The sequence below is a fragment of the Crocodylus porosus genome, unplaced genomic scaffold (genome assembly GCF_001723895.1).
Source record: "Crocodylus porosus isolate Cpor-Errol unplaced genomic scaffold, CroPor_comp1, whole genome shotgun sequence".
Taxonomy (NCBI): Eukaryota; Metazoa; Chordata; order Crocodylia; family Crocodylidae; genus Crocodylus; species Crocodylus porosus.
Window position 1 is genome coordinate 1,910,584 of NW_017728917.1, and position 23,323 is coordinate 1,933,906.

At 42.1% G+C, this 23,323-nt stretch overlaps 1 long non-coding RNA gene across 1 annotated transcript; it reads left to right on the forward strand.

Annotated features, from left to right (window-relative positions):
- Nucleotides 1-441: 441 nt before the first annotated feature.
- LOC109311443 lies at nucleotides 442-16,946 on the forward strand. The gene is made up of 4 exons (XR_002101498.1): nucleotides 442-1,071; nucleotides 15,370-15,493; nucleotides 16,211-16,288; nucleotides 16,799-16,946. It is a non-coding gene; the product is annotated as an uncharacterized LOC109311443 (long non-coding RNA).
- Nucleotides 16,947-23,323: the final 6,377 nt, after the last annotated feature.

Below are 23,323 nucleotides of genomic sequence, written 5' to 3' on the forward strand. Positions count from 1 at the left end.
TTACCTCAAGATCTAAAGTAAAGACAGAAAAGAAAAGATGGAGCAAGAAAAGAAGACAAGAATTGAGCCAGGGAAGGAAGCAAAGGGAAGTCATGTCTCTTGATTAGGATGCAGACTTCTGTTGTCCAGTAGATTGTCATTTCACCTGGCATACCCTGCCTACTGTACATGAAACAGTTATTTAGCTCCGAACACAGGTTTTCACATTTCTCGGCCATGAATGATAGATTTGGGATCCAAGATGGACTAAGGGCCTGGGTCATAGAAACACTAACAAGAAACAGATGCTCTTTAACTCGGTCCCACCTTGCACAACATGGGTGGATGCCACGTGTTAACACTCACAGCACAGAAGTAAATATGCACTAGCACTAGTTGCTGCTGTTAAACAGTGGTTTTAGACGGCAGTCACAACTCCCTTATCTATCTTACATTTCTGGTAATGATCCTATTAGTCTAATGTGTGGGTCATGCTTAACGATCATTATCTTTGTTAGCTTTGCCTAGAATAATGCCCAGGATTTTTCACTAAGGTTTCTAGTAGGCCATTCTCCTGACTTTCCTCTTGCTCACTCCATCAGAATCCCACCCCTAAATCACTATCCCAGCTGGCGCTTGTACCAAGTACAAGAGTCAAAGGTTATAATCTGACAGTGTGTAAGGGCCATCGCTAGTCTGGATTTTCTGGCTATTATAAACAATGTAGGAGAGTGCTTTAAAGAGCAGGGAGGACTTGGTGGTAAAGAAGCTGGTCCATAACAGTTTGGAGCTCTGCTTCACTCCCTCTACCTTTAAGGCTGAAAGGACTAAGCCGGAGCTCATGAGAAAGGCCTGCTGGGATGTAAAGAAGACCTGGGGTGCAAGGCAATGGGCTAGAAGGAAGTGGCCAATTGCTAACTTGATGGTGGAGGGAAGGGGCATAAAGGCTCTCCTTAGTTAACTTTCAGGCAGGGAGGATCTTGAGTTAAGGGAAAGGACCAGACTTGTATGAAGAACTTTTTTACTGTGATGAGAAGGGAGTAAGATCCTGGGTTTCCACACGCTAGATGCTTACTGGTGTCAGCTGGCAAGGTACAAAACACTTTGGTCTTTGCTGAGCAGTTGATGGGTGGCTGTCCTTCCAGGTGTGTGTTTGTGCTTATCTAGGTCTTTCTTTTATGTCTGTCTGTGAAGTGTTTCCTTTGTCACACAAGAATGAGAATTTGGCCAGAGACGACAGAAGCACAATGGCTCTACGCATAAGGGTAGGTTGTAACTCAAGGCCTATTATAACACAGAGGTGCGGATTGTTACATTTTCAGTGGTATCCAGTTCTGTTCATAACTTGTATAATCCTTTGTTCCACGGAAAAAAATACATTTATGAGCTGCAAATCATAGAGATGACACTGTGGTTAAGGGGATTATTGCTTATGTTTTCAGTAAGAGAACTGTGCTTTACTTCAGTCTTGGACAGTTTTCAACTTTTTTTTTCCTGCTTTGTATGAACATAAAGGGCTTACTGGAGTAGAAAATACCTCTGCACAGCTGCTTTTGTTTAGGTTTTTTTTTTTTCCCCCTTTCCTCCCTGAACACAGCAGTGACGATTATAAATTTTGGTTTAATTACTTTTAAGAAATGTCTCGTCTTGCTGACTCTGAATCGAAGCAAAGCAACCAGATGAAAATGAGGTTGAAAGCTGGCTGGAAGCAACGAATGTGAAAGAAGAAAACAGTTAAAACCAGGCTGCTCTTCTTATATTGCTTGCCAATGAGATGAGGCAAACCATGGTACTTGTCAATTTTACCTGTGCCTACTTGTGAATAGAAATGTTACTGCAGCGCAAAGGAGGGAGGGAGGAGAGGCTGGAGATGCAGCAATTGCCACTCAGAGACAGAAAGGGCATATCCTGCTTTTTTTTTAATTGCCCACAATCTAGTGAGCCGTACAATTTATGGGCAAAAAATAAAACCCGTAATTTGGATACAAAGACAAGAGCAGTAATACATGTGGTTATGGACATATCCATTGTGTTACAGGGTTTCCCTAATTTGGCTGTTTTTGTATATGGGGATCTTTCTTCTCAAGCCTCATGCAAGTCAATTGCATCATCAGAAGACTATTCCTACAAATAAGGATTTCAGAATATTGCATATTTCTTGGCCTGGGGATCCTCTGAAAGTGATGTTTGTGCTAAAAATATTCATATAGCTGGCAAGCTATATACTTCCTCTTTGGATGGCGATCCAGCTGTGCTGCTCGTGATACCTCCAGACTGCAGGGCAGGCACCTGGGCCACAAGGATTAGCTGACTCCTGCGCAAAGCATCTTACTTTTGGGTAAGGGAAACCGCTGAGAGCACACTGTGCTGGTCTTGTCTTCTCTCTCCTGGCTACCTATTCAGTTCTGTATCTGCTTCCAGGGTTGAGAGAAGTCCCCAGCAGGTGAGAACTAGGTAATATACCTTCTCTCTCTCTGCTACTGTACCAGACACTAGTTGTTCGTCCTCCTGCTGTGAAACCTTAACAAGTGGGACTGGATGTTCACTATTAAGGACGTTCCTCTGTAAAACTCCCTATCCTGTAAGAACAGAATGAGTCCGAGTGCCACCTTTATGAGTGCAGTGAAAGAGTCCTCTCCTATGGTCTTTCAACAGAGAGTGGACCTAATAAAATAGCCTGCCTTGCTTGGAAAGCAGCATGACATGAGAAAGTAATAAAGCATCCTAGTTGGCTTTTCTTAGACTGAAACTAGCATTCAGTGCATATGTGGCAGGGTGAGATAAGCCTGTTAGAACTGCAAAGAAATAGACATCTTTAGGTCAAATGTCTATCCTGAAGAGTGTATGTTTAATTGAAAGGAAGGACTCGCCAAAATAAAAAAAATTCATTTATTATAGCCTAGGGCTGTCAGTAAAACACGAGTGAATTAAGCCACTCCTTAAAAACAGCACAGTGTGAAATGTTTCTCACCATCACTCAATTTTAAGTTTTAATGTACATGTGCTTTTTTTTTTTTTTTTTTCCTCTCACTGATTTTTCTTGTCACTTAGAGATGATAACTTAAGATGCCTCATTTATTGATTACATGTGTAATCGTACATATTGCTACCATTCTTCCCTTCTGGATGATAAAGTGGTTCTATTTAAATTGTTGTTACAATGCCCCAGTAATTCCTCTTAAAAGGCTGTCATATCACCCCACTTATTCATGTGGAAGGGCCCATTGTTACTTGACAGTGGGTGTCATATTTCTTTCTCCTCTTTCTTTTATTAATGATACGCTGCATAAGTGCTAGCATTTATTTAAACTGCCAGTTACTGTAGCAGTAAATATTAATCAATTGCTAAAAGAAGAAATGTGCCATTGTTTGAGGTATAAGAAAATGTGTGATGCCATAGGCTGTCTTGCTTCTGCAGGGACAAGAGAAAAATGGAATTTACCATTTGGTTTTGTGGTATTTCAGTAGGAAAAAAAACCACTGTAAGGCTGTACTACATCTCTCTAGCTTAACTGCTTGCTCACGAGCTCAAGAAGGCAACTGTGGATTCAGAAGAAAGTATTTGCAACCTTGGATTTAGCAGCAGTTTATGAAATATTTTTGCAAGTTTAAACCATGCACCACTTTAAAAAATGGAAAGCATCTCGAGGCTACAGGAATGGATTTTCTCCAGTGTTAGATAAAATCACAGATGTAACAGCTTCCCTTGTCTGTTGACATGGAAATGGGAGCAGCCGTCCAATTTAGAAGGGTGGGTATTTATGTCGGAGATGCTCTGTGCCAAGTATGCGCTTGAATCAAAATGACAAACCTTGGCAAAGTAATGTTTATAATAAGAACATCATGAAGCCAATCTGAAGAAATGTGATGTTAACACCAACACTGGGCAGACTGAAGCACAGAATCGTCTCCAGCAGAACTATGATGCATGACGAGGCATCCATCTTTTCAGCCAGACTTGCCCCGTTGTGGAGGAAGATAGACAAGAGAGACGGAGGAAAGAGGTGTGACCCACCATCATCAGGATCTGCTCCTTCCCGCTGGAACTACTTGCCACGTCCACAGTTGAACATGTGGATCTCAGTTCACAGAATACAGGACTGAGGAGGCTGAACTCACCGATTTACTTCCCTATTTACGGGAAGACTATCGTACTCGTATTGAAGGACTGCCAATGACTTTGAGGCCATTCATTGAAATGGCACTACTATAATCATCTTTACATTGATTTCGGCTCTCGCACAGCTAATGATTGTGTTCATTTCGGAGGTGCAGGCTCCAAAAAGCTTGGTTAATGAGTAGTGTCCTAGAGGACTCGGCACATCTTATCATAGTTTTTGTTCCGCTTTATAGCCCCTTTGAACCCTCATTAACGCTTCTCCTTTTAGTGTCCTTCCTGTAGGTGGGGGAGGCAAAATTTACCCTAACTCTCTTGTGCGACTGAAAAGTAAGAGACTGTGATGATGATGTATCAGCAAAATAGTTGTTAGTGGTTCAAAAGGAACAAGTAAAGAGTAGGCACTTTACACAGAAAATAATTATATATCCTTTTTGCACGTTTGCCTGTGGCTATGGTCAGAAAAACAGTTGCAAAGCCATAGTGTTTTAGCATTTCATATTTATTTCCCACTAATGTATTTCCAATTAATTTTATGAATCAAATGTACAATGAAATGGTATTAATCGATAATACTTAGCAGTTTATTGCCAGTGCAGTTTACAAACTGTGATGATATTCAACCTTACAACACCCTTCTGAGTTGTCTAATTACCACTTCCTCCATCTTGCTTATGGAGAATTCAGGGAACAGAGAGGTTAAAGGACTTCATGTCAACAATGAGAGTAGAGCACAGATGTCTCCACTTCCAGACAAGTGCAGTAGCCAGATGATCATATTCCCCAATTGGAAGATTTTTGTAATTCCTAATATTGCAAGCTCTACTTAGTAACTAATAAATAAAACCTGGTGTGGGTGGTGGGTGTGTGTGTGCATTTCCTTTTTTGTTTCTTTTACTGTTTCATATTTTTCCCAAACAGATGCAACCAAAATATATAGCTGGTGATCCCAGGAAATAGAATAAACTATTTTCTATGTCTAACTTTATCCCAGCCATGCACGTAGTCTAATAAAAGATATCACCCCCCAAAAATCCTGGCCCTGTACAATAAACTATTGCCCACTTTTCTTTAACTCGGTATCAAACATGAACTTGAGGGTTTATGGGTAATCTAAATGTTTTTTACACAGGGGCCCAATTCTGAGACGGGATCGCAGTGTTGCTTGCTTGTAGACATAGGTCAGCAGTGAAATAGAGAATACCGAGTCCCAGTGTGTGCAGCTGAGGAATGGAAATCAGTACTGTTTTTGTATATTTTGGTGAGGTGAATCTTTATCGTCCACGTGAACTGGAACCCACTCGTCACAAATAGGCATTAGTTGTTTGTGGGCAACGTACACATTCTCCCCCTCCTCCCTTTGTGAAGACCAAGAATGAAAGTTGCTTTTATGATTCTCTGTGAAGATCATTTGAAAGGGGGATCTTTTACAGCATTGTTCAAAGTTTTATATATATGAAGCAAGGGAGACACCTTGTTGGACCTGGTGCTGGCCACGGGTGCCAACCTGGTGTGGGGGCTGAGGGTGCTCGACCAGCAGGCGATGATCACTGTCACCCAGGTGGAATTCACCATCCAGCGCAAGGTGGCAAAGGCCTGCAGCAAGGCAGCAGCCCTAGATTTCAGGAGGGAGGACTTCAGTGAGCTAAGGAGAATAGTCAGGGAAGCACTGAGGTCCCGGAGGGGAGGGGAGCCCGGTGTCCAAGAAGAGTGGTTGCTTAAGAAGATGATCCTCCAAGCCCAACGGGAGGTAATCCCAACACAGATCAAAGGGAGCAAGAGGGCACAAAAGCCCCCATGGCTTACCAGAAGCATCCGGGAATGTCTTCTAGCTAAAAGGGAGGCGCACACCCAATGGAAGGGAGGGGCTATCACCAGGGAGGACTATACTACGGTTGCTTGGGGATGCAGGGGGGGCTGTCAGGAAGGTCAAGGTGGAGCTGGACCTTGGGCTAGCTTCTCGGATCAAGGACAACAAGAAGTTCTTTTTTAATTGCATAGGGGCAAAAAGAAGGTACCGGGTAACGTGGGGCCCCTGAAAGACATGCTAGGAAATTTGGTCGTCACACCAGATGACAAAGCTAACCTGTTTAATGACTTCTTTACCTCCATTTTTCTGAGCAGGGACCAGATCAGCTCCCTCACCTGGCCCCCCTCAGGCCCCAGGGGAGGCGCACCTAGGTCAAGGGTCTGTGAGGATCTAGTCAGGGAACTTCTGAGTGCTGAGGGAATTAGCTGAGGTCCTTGCAGGACCCTGGCAGGGCCGTACGAGCACTCGTGGTGCTCTGGTGTGATGCCAGAGGACTGGAAGAGGGCCAGTGTGGTTCCCATCTTCAAAAAAGGGAGGAAGGAGGACCCAGGGAACTATAGGCCGGTTAGTCTTACCTTGATCCTAGGTAAGCTTTCTGAGAGAATTATTCTGTCACGTGTCCACGAGGGGCCAGCAGGGGAGATTATGCTTAGGGGCAACCAACACAGCTCCATTAGAAGCAGGTCCTGTCAGACCAATCTGGTGGCCTTCTATGACCAGGTCACAAAATCCTTAGATGCAGGGGTAGGAGAGGACATAGTCTTTCTGGACTTGAGGAAGGCCTTTGACACTGTCTCTCACCCCATTCTCATTAAAAAGTGGGGGACTGTGGTGTCAGCACCTACACATTGAAATGGGTCACCAACTGGCTGGAGGGCTGCATCCAGAGAGTGGTGGTCATTTTCGACCTGGAGGGATGTGGGCTGTGGGGTCCCCCAGGAACTGGTCCTTGGGCTTACAGTGTTTAACATCTTCATCAGTGACTTGGACGAGGGGGTAAAAAGCACACTGTTCAAATTTGCTGATGACACCAAGATGTGGGGGGATGTGGGCATGTTAATAGGCTACAATCAGACCTGGATGGGTTACAGGGGTGGGCAGATGAGAATAGGATGGGATTCAACACTGACCTGGGATTCAACAAGATGCTGCACCTGGGGAGGAAGAACCAGCACCATACCTACAGGCTGGGGAACTCCCTTCTCTTTAGGGCAGAGGCAGAAAAGGATCTTGGAGTCATCATTGACGCCACAACGAACACAGGCTGGTAGTGTGGGGAGGCAGTCAGGAAGGCCAACCGCACCTTGTCACGCATCCACAGATGCATCTCGAGCATGTCCAAAGAGCTGATCCTCCCCCCCTATGCGGCACTGGTCAGGCCGTAGCTGGAGTACTGCATCCAGATCTTGGTGCCACACTTCAGGAGGGATGTGGACAACATGGAGAGGGTCCAGAGGAGGCCACTCGCATGATCAGGGGGCAGCAGGGCAGGCCCTACGAGGAGAGGCTGCGGGACCTGAACCTGTTCAGCCTCCACAAGAGAAGGCTGAGGGGGGATCTTGTGGCCGTTTACAAACTAGTCAGGGGGGACCAGCAGGCATTGGGGAAGTCCCTGTTCCCCCGAGCACTGGCAGGAGGGCCGAGAAATAACGGTCACAAGCTGGCAGAGGGTAGATTCAGACTAGACATTAGGAAGCGCTACTTCACCGTCATGGCGACTAGGATCTGGAACCAACTTCCAGGAGAAGTGGTGCTGGCTTCTACCCTGGGGGTCTTTAAGACAAGGCTAGACAGTCACCTTGCCGGGGTCGTTTGACCCCAGTACTCTTTCCTGCCATGGCAGGGGTTGGACTTGATGATCTGCTCAGGTCCCTTCCGACCCTACTAACTATGAAACTATGTATGTATGTATAGGCCCTTCTGCATCCCATTAACTGCCTTCGAATCTTTAGCACTGAACTTACCCTCTTTCGTAAGGGCCAGTTTTTTTTAAAGGTATCTAACAGCCTAGATGTTAATCTGTGATGCTGAGTTCTCCTGCTTTTGTTAGTGCAAAGGAGATTATTTATATTCTTTTAATATAGCATCAGATTTTTGTTAGTGATTTAGTAAGTATGAAAGACCTAGTCCTGCACCAAATTCTGTCAAAGTTCTGGCATACAACATGCCCCCCACCCCCCAGCATTGCATAGACACTGTGTATTATCTCTATTCATCCATTTAGTTTCATGTTAATCTTGTGTATTAGCTCCTTATTACTTTTTTAAAAATGCCAGCTCATTCATCTAACAGAGGCTCCCACTCAGATGTTGTCTACTAATTTGATTTAGGGCGCTGTAACTCTTTAGCTTCGTCGCTTGAAAAATATGCCCTCTTTTGGCTAAGGGCTGCTTTGAGAAGCTCCTAATTTGAATCAGCAACAAGACAGATGGATTATTAAAGTACATCCCTGTCAAAAGAGTCAGAAGGGGAGGAAAGCATATTTAAAAATGACACTTTTTAAAGCAAAAGCCTTAATGCTCTGTTTTCCTTTGTTCTTTTTAAATCATGCTCACTCATTGCATGGTTCTGAAGGTTGTTTTTTTCCTCCCTAGTCTGATACGTGTACTCAGAAGAGGTGAGACTCTTGCTTGAAGGCTTAATTAGAGCATGCTTGAAATGTATACTGAAATGAAACATTCTCACAAAAAGTACAAGGATCTTATAAAAGCACTACTCCCTTAGACACTCAGCTCTGTTTCCCGCATATTAACTGTCCTACGGTGAATTGTTTGCATAATTATTTCTCAGTAGCCATATAGGGCAGGCTCCTATTTCACTTTGTGTGGGTATGGCAGTTACCCAGTGGTTTGTAATCCTATGCTGTACACAGAATGCATGCGTATGCGTTCACTTGGCTTAAGTCTGCAGCTCCTTGGGCCTATAGCTTAGGTGAATGTAAGCCACAAAATTTGACCTGGTAAAAACCCATGGCTGGTGGGTGAGGGAGGAGGTGTGTACCATGTTATAGTTCCCTAGCCTAGTGACTAAGACACTCACCCAGGAATCGGGAGACCTGGGCTTTATGCTCCCCACTCAGCTTCTTGAAGCTGGCCCCCTGGAAGGTCAAGCAAAGAGGTTATATGGGACCTGGAGGAAAGTGAACCAACTAAGCCCCTGACTGGAAGAGAGGGGATTCAGGGCTGTAGCCTGGACCCCTTCTCTCTATGGGGCAGAATTTCCCCAATGATCTACATCTATTCTGTCTGCTAAATGCAAGGTGCAGTGGTTCATCTTTGAAAGGAGGATTGGATAATGCCTGATCTGTGGCTGGAACATTGTGCAAAATAAGAAATCACGACAAGCAGGGAGGAGATGCTGACAAAATTAGCATTAGAGGCAAGATAGCACAGGGGTTAGGAAGTGAAGACCCCTTGCTGGTGTTTGGAGCAAAGTAGTTGATAGCATTCGAATTTACAGTTGCCAATAAATTGAGAATGGAGATGATGATTCATACTAACAAACTTCAGGTAACTTGTTTTTTGATGGGGGGCTTTGGAATCAGTTTCTTCCAGGAAATGGTCAATATCTCATAAATAGGAAATGTGCCGGGTGGCTTCCAGTTGCTTTCATGCTGGTTGACTGTGATCCTGGTCAAATAGCTGCAAGTGCGTCTGTTTTTTGTTTTTTTCCCCTGCCCCCTTGAGTTAGTGCCTGGGGCAACTGCCCCAAACACTCCAACCTAGCTATGCCACTATATTGATATATTTAAAAATTATTCAGTGAAATACACATTTCAGGAACATGACCCCCATCATCACATGGACGAAGACTAGAATATTTGTTACTTGCCGTCATTTGTCTTGCAGGCATTTAAATTAACTTGTATGGCTTCTTCCAAACTGTCCGTGTCGGTATTTTTTATCTATATATTCAAGAATGGTGCTGAAGTAGCTTACAGTGGGCAAAATCAGATTTATCACAGCAAAATATGAAAGTGAAAAGAGTATAGTATAGGCTGCAGCAAATCAAGATCCTGAAGAAATCATTTTCATCTAGGCATTTGTTTTGTGATGTAGAGAATACCCATTGGTTTTTGGATTGACATATAAAAAACTGGGAATATGTGGGAAAGAGAGAAAGTGAATACACTAATAAGGAAGCTTTTGTACATGGTTTGATGTGCTCCAGTCATCCTGACTTGATTTGCATACGTATTAGGAGCATGGCTTTGGATTGCAGCACCTGATATAAAATGCAAACAAACTAGATGTATAGTTTTCAGGTCCATAGTGACATACAGAAATCAAAATCAAGCAAAGGAAAAGTGAAGCTGTCAGGCTTGGGATTAACACTGATAAATAAAATGTAATGTAATAGGAGGTCGGATGATTAGTGTGATAGAGATTACTGTAGAAAGGAGATTAAAATGTAGGTTACTGGTATGCAGCAATCTCTAGGGTGCTAAATCACATTGCTCTATAGTTGATAAACTGCAAAGAAAAATGTGTGTGAATTTAGAAATACCAGTATTTAAAAAAAACACACTGGAATTGCCGGAGTAAAAAATTTGGCACACAAATCCATGTCTTAACATTTGTGAAACCGAGGAGCCATATGTGAGCTTTGCTCAGTCTCAAAGTCCATGGGGCCTCCCCCTTCACTCTTTCATATTAACTTTGCAATTGCAGGGCAGGCAGTGGAGACTTAGACTATCTAAAATTGAAATAAATGTTTGTATGAGCCTCTACAAATTAACCCTATGCAGTTTTGCACCATTTTATGATAGCGATAACATGCACATTTTTACATCGTGCTTTTTGTTGCCAAAGATCTTAGTATTTTACAGATGGAGGACCTGAGACACAGAAAAGGTGAAGCGACTTGTCCATAGCAGTGGCATGGTCAGTGGGAGATCTGGGAAGAATATTTAGGTCTCCTGGTCCCTTGTTTAGTACTCTGTCGACAAGATCAAGTTTCATCTCGATGTCCTAAAACAGTCAACTTGCTTATTCTCATTGAACTACATCCTGAGGTGCTTCTTCATATTCGAAGTTCTGTGGGGAAAGCTCCCACTGAGTTCAGTGAGAATTAGAGATGAAGCAGGATGCATGGGGATCTCAGGACTTCTCTGAAAAAAAGAATATCTGTAGTAAATAGAAAGGTGGAGCATTTCCCCTTACCTCTGAGCATTGCCATAATGGGTCATTGAGATGCATTATATTTGTAATTGCTGTTTTATGAGGGCTAGAAAACTAAGCAGGCTAGAGGAAAAAATGTGTAACTTACAGCCGCCTAGGGATTTTTCTAACTCATTTTCTGGCCTGGTGTACAGTTTTATGTGACTATTTCCTGTAAGCAGTCAATAAAAACAGTGCTTGCTATGGCAACTACCCCCTTCATCACTTGGACAGGCATAATGCACTATTCTAAGGACACTCATGCCAATTAGTTCTATGAACATTTACAGATGCAGTATTTAAAATGGGTTGCTCTGTTAAAATTACCTATGTTTCCCTTCAACACCCTTCTCTTTCATTACTTGAAAATGTATATTAATGGTCTGATCCTTCCAACCCTCCTTGAGTACAATGGATGCTGGACATTTTTTCAGAGATGGTCCTTCCTGGGATGATATCACTTAGGTGGCAACTTCCTGGACTTTGATGTACACTCAGATACAATCAATAATCACTCATGTCTGGAAGTCCCGATGGAGCATAATCCTGAATCAAAAGACAAGAACGCTTCCTTTTCTCAGTTGTGACATGGAACATACTGTATCTGCTCTACAGAGCTCAGCATGTCTGCATAACTCATTACTGTGGAGGGAGTCATCAGGATGATGTATTGAAATGCAGCCATTTCTATTACGGTATGCCATGCATGTTTTTAGAAAGCTATTTTTAAAATTAATAGTACTGTGTAATGCTGATTAAAGTAGAAGGTATTTATAATTTGCTGCACTCTCACCCTCTTTCTAAATCCACATTAGTCTGCATTCCATTCGATTTAAAATACATTTGTTAGGAAAAGAGACAATGTTTGGAAAAGTATTAATAGTGTATGAACACTACAACCCTTCATCATTGAAAATGTACATCATTTAAAGCACTATACAAAGGCTGTTTCTTCTCCTGCCTCCCTTCCCCTCCATTCCACAATGTAAATACTTCTACTGCTACCACATGATGACTGCTGTGGTTTGCCTCTTGGTGGTGGCCTTAGTGGAGGAGGTGACCTACTGGTGTAAGCCTCTAGTCTAGAATACCTAGATTTTTCTGAACAATGGGTTCAGACTGCAGTAGGAATGACCCGGTCCTTTATTTTGTGAGAAGCAAATAGAGATCCAGGCAGTGCTCTGTGGAGGTTATCCAGGAAATGTCTTAAAAGCAAATCCCCGTCTACTGTTTATGGCCATTAAGAACCAAGCATTAAATAACAGCATCTGCAATTAGACACATTTTAAACGTTCTAAAATTCAGTTATGCATGCCAATAGTTTTTGCATATGCAAATCTAGGAGCTAGCTGGTTATCCAAGACTGATTTCTGTAAGTAAATATTCTATGGTAAATACAAAATTTACCAACAGTTTCGATAAATGCAAATTTGAGCACCCACTGTATGATCCTAGATGTGTAATAGGGCTGTGTGAAGCTTCAGTCCCCGATTCGGCCCAATTCAGTGGCTGAATCTCCGAATCCGAACCAAATCAGAGGACCCCTGAATCTCTCCAAATCAAATAGGAACTCTCCGAATTGATTTGGATATAGACACAGCTTTAAATATATTTTCAACATACCTCAAGGTAGCAGGGGCTAGCGAATGCTGTGGTGCTGGGACTCATGGAGCATCCCATAGAAGTGCGTGGGGCTCCCCAGTGCGCTCAGCACCAGACCCAGAAGTGGCCCAGAAGCACTTCTGAGCTACTTCTGGGTTTGCCAGGGAGTGTGCTGGGAGGCCCCCGGTGCCCTTCCCAGCTCAGTGATTGGTGCCTCCTGGGTCTGGGTGGCGCACCTGGGGTCTCTCCCCACAGCCAATCACCAAGCCGGGGGGGTGCAAGGGCATTCCCCTGTGTGCTCCCCAGTGGACCTGGAAGTGGACCAGAAGTATTTCTGTTGCACTTCTGGGTTTGCTGCCAAGAATGTGGAGGACCCCCCCCCCGCCCCCCTGCACTCCTGTGGGACACTCCATGCACCCCAGCATTGCAGCATTCACAAGTCACACTGATACCTCAAGGTATATAGAAAAAACATTTAAAACTGTGTCTGCCCGAATCGCTCATTCTCTGAATCGGCATCGAATCTTCAGATTTGGATTCGGCCGAATCGAATCAGGAACAGTGATCTGAATCAACGAGTTGAACCGTTGTCCCTGATTCAGGCTGAGTCAAACAGAGCCCGCTTCACACACTCCTAATGTGTATGCCTATCTAGGACCCATTTGGTCCCGTCTGTCTGGAAAATTAGGCATGCTGGATGTTATGATGCTTTTTTTTTTTTTTTTTTTTTTTTGAAAGTTGGGGATTGTCTGACCAAACTGTCCCACTCCTTGCCCTGAGCCAGTTGGCTGCTGCAGGCAATTTGTCATTGGCTGTCTTTCTGAGTTGGTGATACTTTGTAGTTCTTGCAGTGTTTTAGGATCCTTCCATCTGAAAGGATGCTAAACACATTAGTGTTGGCTTTTCATTAGATTTTTCTGTGTAAAAAGTGACCTCTACAAAGTGGCAGTCTCATCTCTTTTAGGTAACATTACACAAACATAGAAGGGTAGAAAGTTCAACCCCATCCAAAGGAATCGTTTCTCTTGTCAGTCATAATGTGAAAAGTATCTTATAAAATGAAGGAGTGGTGGAAGGCTTTGAATAATATCTTTTATTGGACTAACTGTATAGTTCTCACTCCCAACTATACAGTTACTCTAATAAAAAATATTACCAAAAAAACCCTTTTATACTTTTCATGGTCTGGACCATCATGGTTACAAAAACACTCCAGCCCTACTATATAGAGTATTCAGAGGAAATGTTGAGGCCCTTTCCTTATGTTGTTATACTTCACATGGTAATGCCAGTGTTTATCCCAATGTCTATTTGTTGACCATCTTCTGAGGTTTGTCTCACTAATTGGTAAAAGGGGCTCACTCTTAAAAACACTGATGCACAATGAATGTCATGCATCAGCACTGATGCTGAAAATTGGTGGAATCAGAATATAGTAGATCATAAAAATGTTGGTATGGTCATGAAGTTCTTTGGCTTGCCCTTGTAAGGTCTACCAGTGATTATCTGAAGATACCACTATGTATCTTGGTGTTTTCTGGTTACTTATGAAGTCTGGGTTTCTCAGTATTGATCTGGTCTCAGCATCCACTGTTTTCTGTTAATAATTGTACCTCTTCTTTTATCTCTTATTTTTCTGGTACATCTACCAATTTATATAACTCTGCCTATTTCTCTGCCTCTGTGCTATATGCTCAGAAAACTACTGAGCATTGAGAATGTATTAAGTTCTTCTCTATCAGGGACTCATAAGGAACCAGGGCAAGCTGGTTCATGTAGCAGTTCAGAAACGGCAAATACCAGTCAGTAGTAGCTGACAGCTAGCAGCAAGGGAATGAGAGGTATTTTAAAAACAAGGTAGGGGAACACAAAACCAATTTCAACTAGGTAGCAGACAGGAGACAACTGTTAGCTACTTTCCAACATACAGAAAAAAGCAGACCTTAATTACCTTTGGCCCATTTCCATAACACTTACCCGGGCAAAGTTGAACTTATAATTCTCCCAGGAGTAGCCTAACTGCTATATATGCATTTGTCAGTGTGAGGCCTTCAAAATTGGGCCGTGAATCTTACAGATATTTGTGACAGTAAAATTGGTTTGTCTCTCTTGTCAGTCCTCATCCAAATGAAGAGATGTTTATTTCTCAGCATAAGTTCAAAAACCTTGCTGTGTATTAGCTGGGGAGACTAAAGGCCACGGCTGCATTTTGACAAAATAAGACTCAATCCGGTCTATCCCCAGATAAATATTTCATGAGGTTTTTCTCCTCTTTGCCTGATATTGGTAGGGTTGAGGTGCCAAAAGCAGCTGAGGTAGAAGCTTGTACTGCCAGGAAGAACTCTTCATTGGCAGAGTTCAATCTGATGATTAAATAGGCTTTTTCCATTTCTTAGTTCTCATTTTCTGTGAAGCAGGAAATACCACATAGCTTGGGGTAAAAGCATTGCTTTCTTGAGAATTTCAGTGATTATTTTCCCAATTTCCATGAAGTTCTTCTTTCAATTTTTGGATGGATTTCCAGACTATTGGGGCCTAACTACGGCTTTAAAGCACAGGCATACTTTGTGTCCCCAGTATTCCAGAAGGTCCAAGATAAATGCTGCCACATAACTGAGAAGATGTGGTCTACTGTCCCTTTTTATTGTCAGTGTTTTTTTTCCCCCCATCCCATCCCATCCCATCCCATGTAACATTAAAAGACTACGCCTGTGTCCAGTCAAACAAGTGAACGTACTGAATCCCAAACTTCTGTGAATGGCCCAGCTGCAATCTGTTCCCATCAGAGATGCACCTTTCATAGCTCCTTGGACTAACCTTGACCTGGTAAGAGAGATTTAATGATTATTAACTCCACTGAGAGTGCGGGTGATTGTCAGAAAATTCTGGGAGGGAAGGGGTCACATCTGAAAAGACAGAGCATTAAAAATTGTTCACTACGAGAGAATGGCTAAACTCTAATTGATTTCTTCTGCTGTCAGAAGCGTATAATATATGATGCTTTATGCAGTCAGACAAAGACTGGGACATAAAAATGCCTGAGAGAAACCATCAAAATTATTAATGGTGTTTTTCTAACCTTTTTAATGAGGAGATACTCGCTCACTTCCAACAGCCGTGCCAGTGTTGGCATCCTTGATGGTTGGTTTTTTGTTTTTTTTTCCAAAGGGGCTTAATTGAGCTAGGTATAAATAGCATATCAGTAAACAAGACCTCTTGGCTTTGTGAATCATGCCTAAAATATTTGTAAGCCCTCTACAGCCTCTCTGATGGTGAAGAATGTGCTCATTAGGCTAGTCCAGATGTATGCAGCAATCCAGTGAGAGCCTAATTCATCCTGCAGATAAATCATTGGAATATTAATGTGGTTGTTTGCTGACAACTAGCACAACAAGGCTGAAGCAGCAGCTCAGTGAACCACAGAGTGTGTGTCTGTGTTAGAGGTGCACAAATGTAAAAGGTTCCACCTGAGAAGGCTTTGGACAAAAGAATACAAGGGATCTCACCTATTTCATTTCTTTTCATTTGTCTCTTGTCTTTTAGTACTCCAACGTATTTTTTTACAAACTACTAAAAACTGGAGGGACAGGAGCAAAAAAATCGCAGATGAGAATTTATATGGTAAATATTAACTGCTGAATAATTTCACTGAAATGTTTGGCCTCAGTCTTGCTCTGGAAAGTTAATTATGTAATCATGCATAAAGTCATGCATAGATATTAGTCGTAATTGGGGGGGGGTCCAGTTTGTTTGAGGAAAAAAGCAATGAATTATGTGACTGTTTGCACACACAAATACACACACAACTATACATGCACATGAAAATGAAGATATGGAACAGAGCTGTAAAGACCAGTTTCACCTCAAAGATAAATGTGGTCTGTCATGGGCTTTGTTTTGGTCCCATAAAAAGGGTAAGACCAAATACAAAATCTGTTTTAGATCCAGGTCCAGTTTCTCCAGATTTAGGATGTGGTTTGGATTAACTGTAATCTATCCAAAGGCAATTTTAAAAGTCAATGTGTAATGATTTTAATATTTTACATGCATGGAAACTTTTTCAGATGAGCGTACTTGCAAAAGCCTTATAATGAGTCCAATTTGAGCTCTAAATATTGTATATATTCTCAGAGGTTTGAATAGAATGTAAATCATTTGCTTGGGGCGACCAGTCAATACAAAAAGCTGGAAGAACTCGGGAGTCTTGATTCTGCCACCTGCTCGCTGGTCAATATTCCCCTGACATCAACACCTGTGCCACCTGGAAGAACAAATATGAGAATGAGAATGAAGTAAGTTTTATACTAATTTAGCTGCTGTGTTCTGATTCTCTCACCATAATCTCCTCTGCAAGATGACATGAATTTCACTATCCATTATGTTTAAATCCTCTGTTTCCTGGCAATGATGCACACTATAGCAATGCCAGTAAATAGATTTTATAAGGCTCTCCAATGCTGTTTCAGAGCAATTATGTAATACACCTGATGTCCCTACTGCATTTGGTGGGGGATTTAGTAGACTAAAATGTCAAATGCACAAAATTTGGCTGAGATGTCTTTCAAGAACAGGTATTTGAAGGGTTGTTTAGCTGGGGGCTCCTTTTAGTAAGTGAACATCCTTGTGCCATTCATGACGTGGGAATTGTTTTATTCTTTCACAGAGTACAGAGGTATTTTGCGTGCAGTGGAAACATGCACTGATCATGATTATTTTTTTCCACTGTACGTCTTCAGAGCAAGAGGGTTATCATAGTCCAGAATATCAGCAGAGTTGCTGGAGAAGCCACTCTTGGGCTACAAGTCCTTTCTAAGCATATTATCAAATATTAGGGTAATTAAGAGCACATGGAGTAGGACAGGCATTTTGTTTTCATTATAGTGTTTGGGTGCACATTTTGACATTTTTTCATGTGTATGGGATCACACGGGCGATTTAGTAATAAACATTTTGCTGTTATGGAGCCAATGGGGACTCTGCTTTGAGATGCTCGTGAGGCTTGTGCGTTGTAGTGACTCTGATCAATATTCTGGTGGGGAATTTTTATTTCTGGTAGGACTCGCCAAAGCTGGCTAGGTCAAAAGGAAGCTAATAGATGAAAACCAGTCCTCTGAACTCCAGCGTAGTAGTTGAATAATAGACCCACAACCAGTCCTCACATGAAAAAAAGGTGTAGAAATGTTGGCAAGCAGAATAATAGGGAAGGGACGGTAGAGCCTTGTTTGTGCACGTAATACAGCTAATGCTATTGTGAAAAGTTTAAATTCAGAGGCATATCTTATTAGGAAGGATTCCAAAGATTTCCCTCTCCTTTTTGTACCAGTCCGCTGAAAGGCAGTGGCTATCCCCAAGGAGGAAGTATATATAGTGAAGCTGAGGTACTCTGGTCCAGTACAGTGGGACACATTTTTACTATGAGAAGTTGTACCTTGAGATTATTAGGAGTTCATTTTTCACAGTTTGGCATGAACAATCACACACGCATACATTTGTCCACTATGAAAGAAAATGCTTTTTGAATCATCATCATCACAAGGTGGACATTGTCCTAGTAACCCAATGCAGTGATACTATTTATGATTATGTCCACACTAACCTTAGCTAGTATAAATCACCGTCATTCCACTCTGAATGTACTAACATTCTCAAAATAACTTTAGTACTTTAGAAAATTGATGTAATTTCATCACCTAGAGACTACAATTCCCTGTTAGGCACAGATCAGGGAGGTGCCTAAGTGTTACAGGAAAAACCTAGCTAGATCTAGTATGGTGCTAGCGATCAGCAGACTTTTCCATACTGCCTCATTTATATTCCTCTATTGAAGGAGTCACCTTTAAGTTGGAGCAAGACCAACATGACTCATGCATTTCTTGTTCTGTCTACTAAGATACCAACGACCGGACCAATCGGTATGCATTGTGATGATGTCATTTGCAATACTGTTATGCGTCTATTAATAAGTGGTTAATAGAGTTCTGGCAGATACTGAACAGTAAAAGCTGCAGTGATGTTCAATGAGCCCATAAGGTTCAATCCCACTAGTATCTGCAGAAAGCGGTCTGAACTGACACGAGTGGCTTTGACAGCAAGGTTAAGCTAGGGATTGCATAAAAATAAACCTTCTAAAAGAATGTCTTACAAAGTCCTGGGTCTGATTTTTGCCATCCTTGTTCCACTCTTGTGGAATTCCTTATTCTCTGAATACCCCCAGTGAGGTCTAAGTGATTGCTTAGGAACTAATATGTATTCTCCTCTTGAGTAAAATTTGACCCCTGTGATTATTCAGCCTTGGAGTATATCGTTGGATCAGAAAACACACAGATGGCTACTAAGAAAATATCATGGACTTAACAAAAAATGCATTAGCTAAGGTATCAGCCGCCACCTAGAGAGTCACTTCAGAAGTGCAGGGAAACATAAAGCGTGGCCCAAAGCAATCTTAATCGATGTTCTCGCAGGGTCCACTCGGAGTTTCCCTGCCTGCCTGTAACTCCCACTGATGTTCGGTGCCACACTGTGCAGAACAGTCCAGCAGGAGCTGTGATGAGATCCACCACGCAGAGTTGGAGTGGCGCAGTTTCCTTTGTAATATGTAGTCTCTGCTCCATTAAATACGCGCCAAAGAACGGTAGGCTTTGATGTCCAAGGACGAAAACAAGGTATGCAGCCAGCATCATTTTGTAATTAACCAGAGGGGACTCTTTGTTACTAGTTCCAGTTCTCTGAAGGAAGAGGCTATGTTGAAAAGCAGAATTCATTTCCACTAATGCAGGTATAATTTGTAAATTGTGCATTGTTTGCCTTCAAATACTATAATTCTCTACCAAAGGAATGTATTTGATTAGAGATAGTTAGTACAAATCTTTTTTTAATTAAACCTGTGTTTGATTTGATCCAACTGTCTTTTCCTACTATGTGCTCGGGTTTTGTCATCTGTGACCTTTCATTTCTGCCTCTTCCCCTCCCTTCTCTGAGCTTTGATATCAACAATATATCCATTTAATGTTAGGACTGTGTTCTTACATTTGTAGTCCTGAGGTTATACCTATGGAAACTTCAATATGTACATTCACAAGTGCATACTTTACATTACCTAATTTTTGAAACCACAATAAGCGTATCCATTGCGTTTGTGCCTGTATATCCATGCGCACAGCTGAGTCCTCCCCAAAGGGCCACTAAACTTATACTACAACATTTTTATCTACTGGAAAATACTTAATGTGTGTGAAGGGAAAGCATGAAGGTTTAAGGACACAAGACTGAAATTTTATTGGTACTCTGATTAGGAGCCTACTACAAATTTATGTACAACTACTTCTCTTCTTCCAAAGACCATTGCAGTTTTTCAAACAGCTTCTCCATTCAGTCCTATCAATAATGCCATGGCCTTAACCTCTGGACACGATACCAACTCACTTGAGAACACATTAGCTAACATAGAAATTAATGGAGCTAGTGTCAGCAGTACTACATAAAACAAAGTGACAGAGCTATGGTACGGTGTTATGTGACTGAAGTAGGAAATGCTCTTTTTGTCTATTGAGATGTGCCCATGAGATTCATTTCAGTCTTGGCATAATTGATTCACTCTTCCTCCCAGAAAAACCAGCCATGTGAAGTGTGCTCATTCTCTGACAACACTTCCAAACACTGCCTTGGGTTTTCAACAGAGTTTTACCTTTACTGCTAGAGAAGTCATGCAGGTTATCCCCTCATTACTCTTTCCTTCTGGGCACAGCTGCTCTTTGCTGTGTGAATAGGATTGTGCTTGGAATGCTACCTCTGGATCTGGATCAAGCAAAGGAGGGACGAGGTACTTACAAAAAAAGTGAACAGTGTTTCTAAGTCCTCTGAGTGAAAACTTGACTTGAAATGTTGGATCAAAATCCCAATGTTCTATCTAGATGCTGTTTTCAGTGGGTTGTTTTTTTTCTGCCGGCCTTAATAAATGATCATTAGAACAATTTACCAATGGATGTGTTTGATTCTTCATCACTTGAAGCAAAATTGAATAACTAGAACATACCCATCAGCTCCGCCATAGGATATAGAATCAACGAAGGAATTCTTATAGAAGATTTTGTTGTGCAAAATGATCTTAACGATCCCTTCTAGCCTTATATGTCTACGGTTTGTGGACAGAACAGTATTAAGCTTTGCCTTCTGCTGCTAGACTTTGTTTCACTGATTCGTTTAATTTGATGTCACTCTTGTGGTGCATTCAGACATCTTCTCTTCTTCTTCACTGGTGGTCCCCTCTGAAAGTGCCACAGGAGAAAGAGATCAGTGTGATGTGGTCACCCTGACAGATCTTAACCAGAACAAAGTCCACAATACGGCAACTAATTCATGCAGTGAATTTTGTTTCCAGTCCATTAATTGTTGATACACAGTTCACAATTTTATCTACTCTGTATTTTTAGACGCATGCTTCAGAAACTGGTCACTATCCAGTTAGTCACAGAAAAAATTTCTGCAAAGAATTTTTAATTCATAGATTATTTCAAAGGCAGTTTAGATTTCAGTTCTGGTAGTTTTAATAGGATGCATAAATGACATAGTAATATACTGATGGTCTTATGGATGGACTTATAGATGGACATATAGACTTAAGACTGGTACGTCTTATAATCGGTTGCCTAGTATTCGCAAGTTCAAAATGTGCTTTTTGAACGTATTTTCCTTTATTTGCTTAAAAATTGATTTAAAAATCTTGGAAGTATGTTTCCTAGACTGAATTAATCCAAAGTAGATAATGAAGATATGTGAAGTGAATTACAGTCAAATATCTAGAAACTTTTCTACAGATGTCTTTCCTAATTTTAGTTATAATGCCATTCCAATCTTTTCATTCACTGACTTAGCCACGAAGAAGGAAGAGTCAGGAACCTTTTTTGGAGCCATGTTCTCTCCATGTGCTCGTCTGGATGTGCCCAGAGCATCGTATGTGTGGTATATGGTGCCACAGACCCACTTGTGGTGTTGCACACCATACACACCAAACATGCAGGCATTCCTCATGCTGCTAATTTGCAGCACAGCAGTTTTTGACACGAGCAGAACCTGGTGTAAAAAAAAAATAAATAAAATCCGCAGCACAAAAAAGCAGGGCAGAGCACATGGCAGCAGCATACACGGCCAAAACCGGAGCCTGGCTGGAGTGATACTCAGGTTGCTGGCCAGGCTCCCTGTTGCTGGATTGCCACTGCTGGAGCCCCAGGAGACCCCCCCTCCCCCCGAACCCCAGGTAAGGCTGCCGGGGACAGCCGAGGTGCTGGCCCCAGCCTTTGTTACCCCACCAGGATAACTTGCAGTGCACCAGAGTGCACATGCGTACGCGTTTCCAGAGGACAAGTAGCAGCGGCAGAAATTGTGCCACTGCTGTTTGTCCCCGGGGAAATGCACGTGACGACATGTCTGAACCCAGTCTTTCTGGGGTTTTTTTGTTTTGTTTTGTTTTTAAAGTAGAACAGAACACAGTATAACTATTTCTGTTTTAGAAATCTAATGTCTTAGTTCGGTTTCTAGCCAGTTGAGTTGATCCAATTCTATAGATTCCACTCTGGAGGGAACCGATGCTTAATCTTGTGATAAACCAGTTCCAAATGATACTGAACCAGGTCCAGAAAGCCTATCTCTTTCCTTCCTTTCAGATGAAGCCTGTGACCTATTTGGCACACCAAAATATTTATGCAATCTGATATCTTTCCTCTGTTTGTCTCTGTCCAGGCTGAGTAAGCCTGCCAATAATTAAATTGTCACTTCTTAACAAATTGTACCAATTATCTTTGAATTTCATTTCACTTCAGATGTAAAGACCAGCACTTATTAATATCATCCCAGTTGCTGCCTTTCCAAATGGAGGAAGGCATATCTTTACAACTGAGGTCATTCCAATCTGTCAGATTTCATTAATTGTAATTAAGTGTGCTTCATTGGCATGGTTGGCACTCTGGTTTGTGGATTTTCTCTTAAGTTTAAAGAGACTTTAGGAAGATATTGAAATATGTGACTGACTATATTGTCTGTAGGATCCTGATGGGCAGGTAGTAAAAGCCTGGCTAACCTGTGAGTGCTGGTAATCCTGCTATAGAGAGATATTGCTACACTTTCCATTAAGCATTTTCCAGCATTGTTAGACCACCCCTTACAATTGAGAATAGAAAGTATATAAATGGTATAACTATGTTATTTAACTGAGACCGAGTGTGAGTACCCACTCAGTGTCTTCAACAGTGGTAGCAATTCACAGGGCCCATTACTTCTCCTGATGTCTCAAATGCTTTACAAGTTTGGTCAGTGTTATTATCCGCCTCTTATGGGTGAGGAAATCAAAGCATGGATTGGTTGAATGGGGGGTCCCCCCAAACAGATATAGCATGCTCTGGAGCTTCTATCAGTTTGATTGGAGACAGATGACAGCATTGTACGTGGCATCCCTGATTGGCTGACCCAGGCTGCTTAGGGCCAGCCTGTGCCTGTCTGCAGTAGATTTCATAGACATTAAGGCTGGAAGGGACCTCGGGAGATCATCGAGTCCAGCCCCCCGCCCAAAGGGCAGGAAGTCAGCTGGGGTCATAGGACTCCAGCAAGATAAGCATCCAATTTGCTCTTGAAGGTGTTCAATGTGGGTGCTTGAACCACATCCGA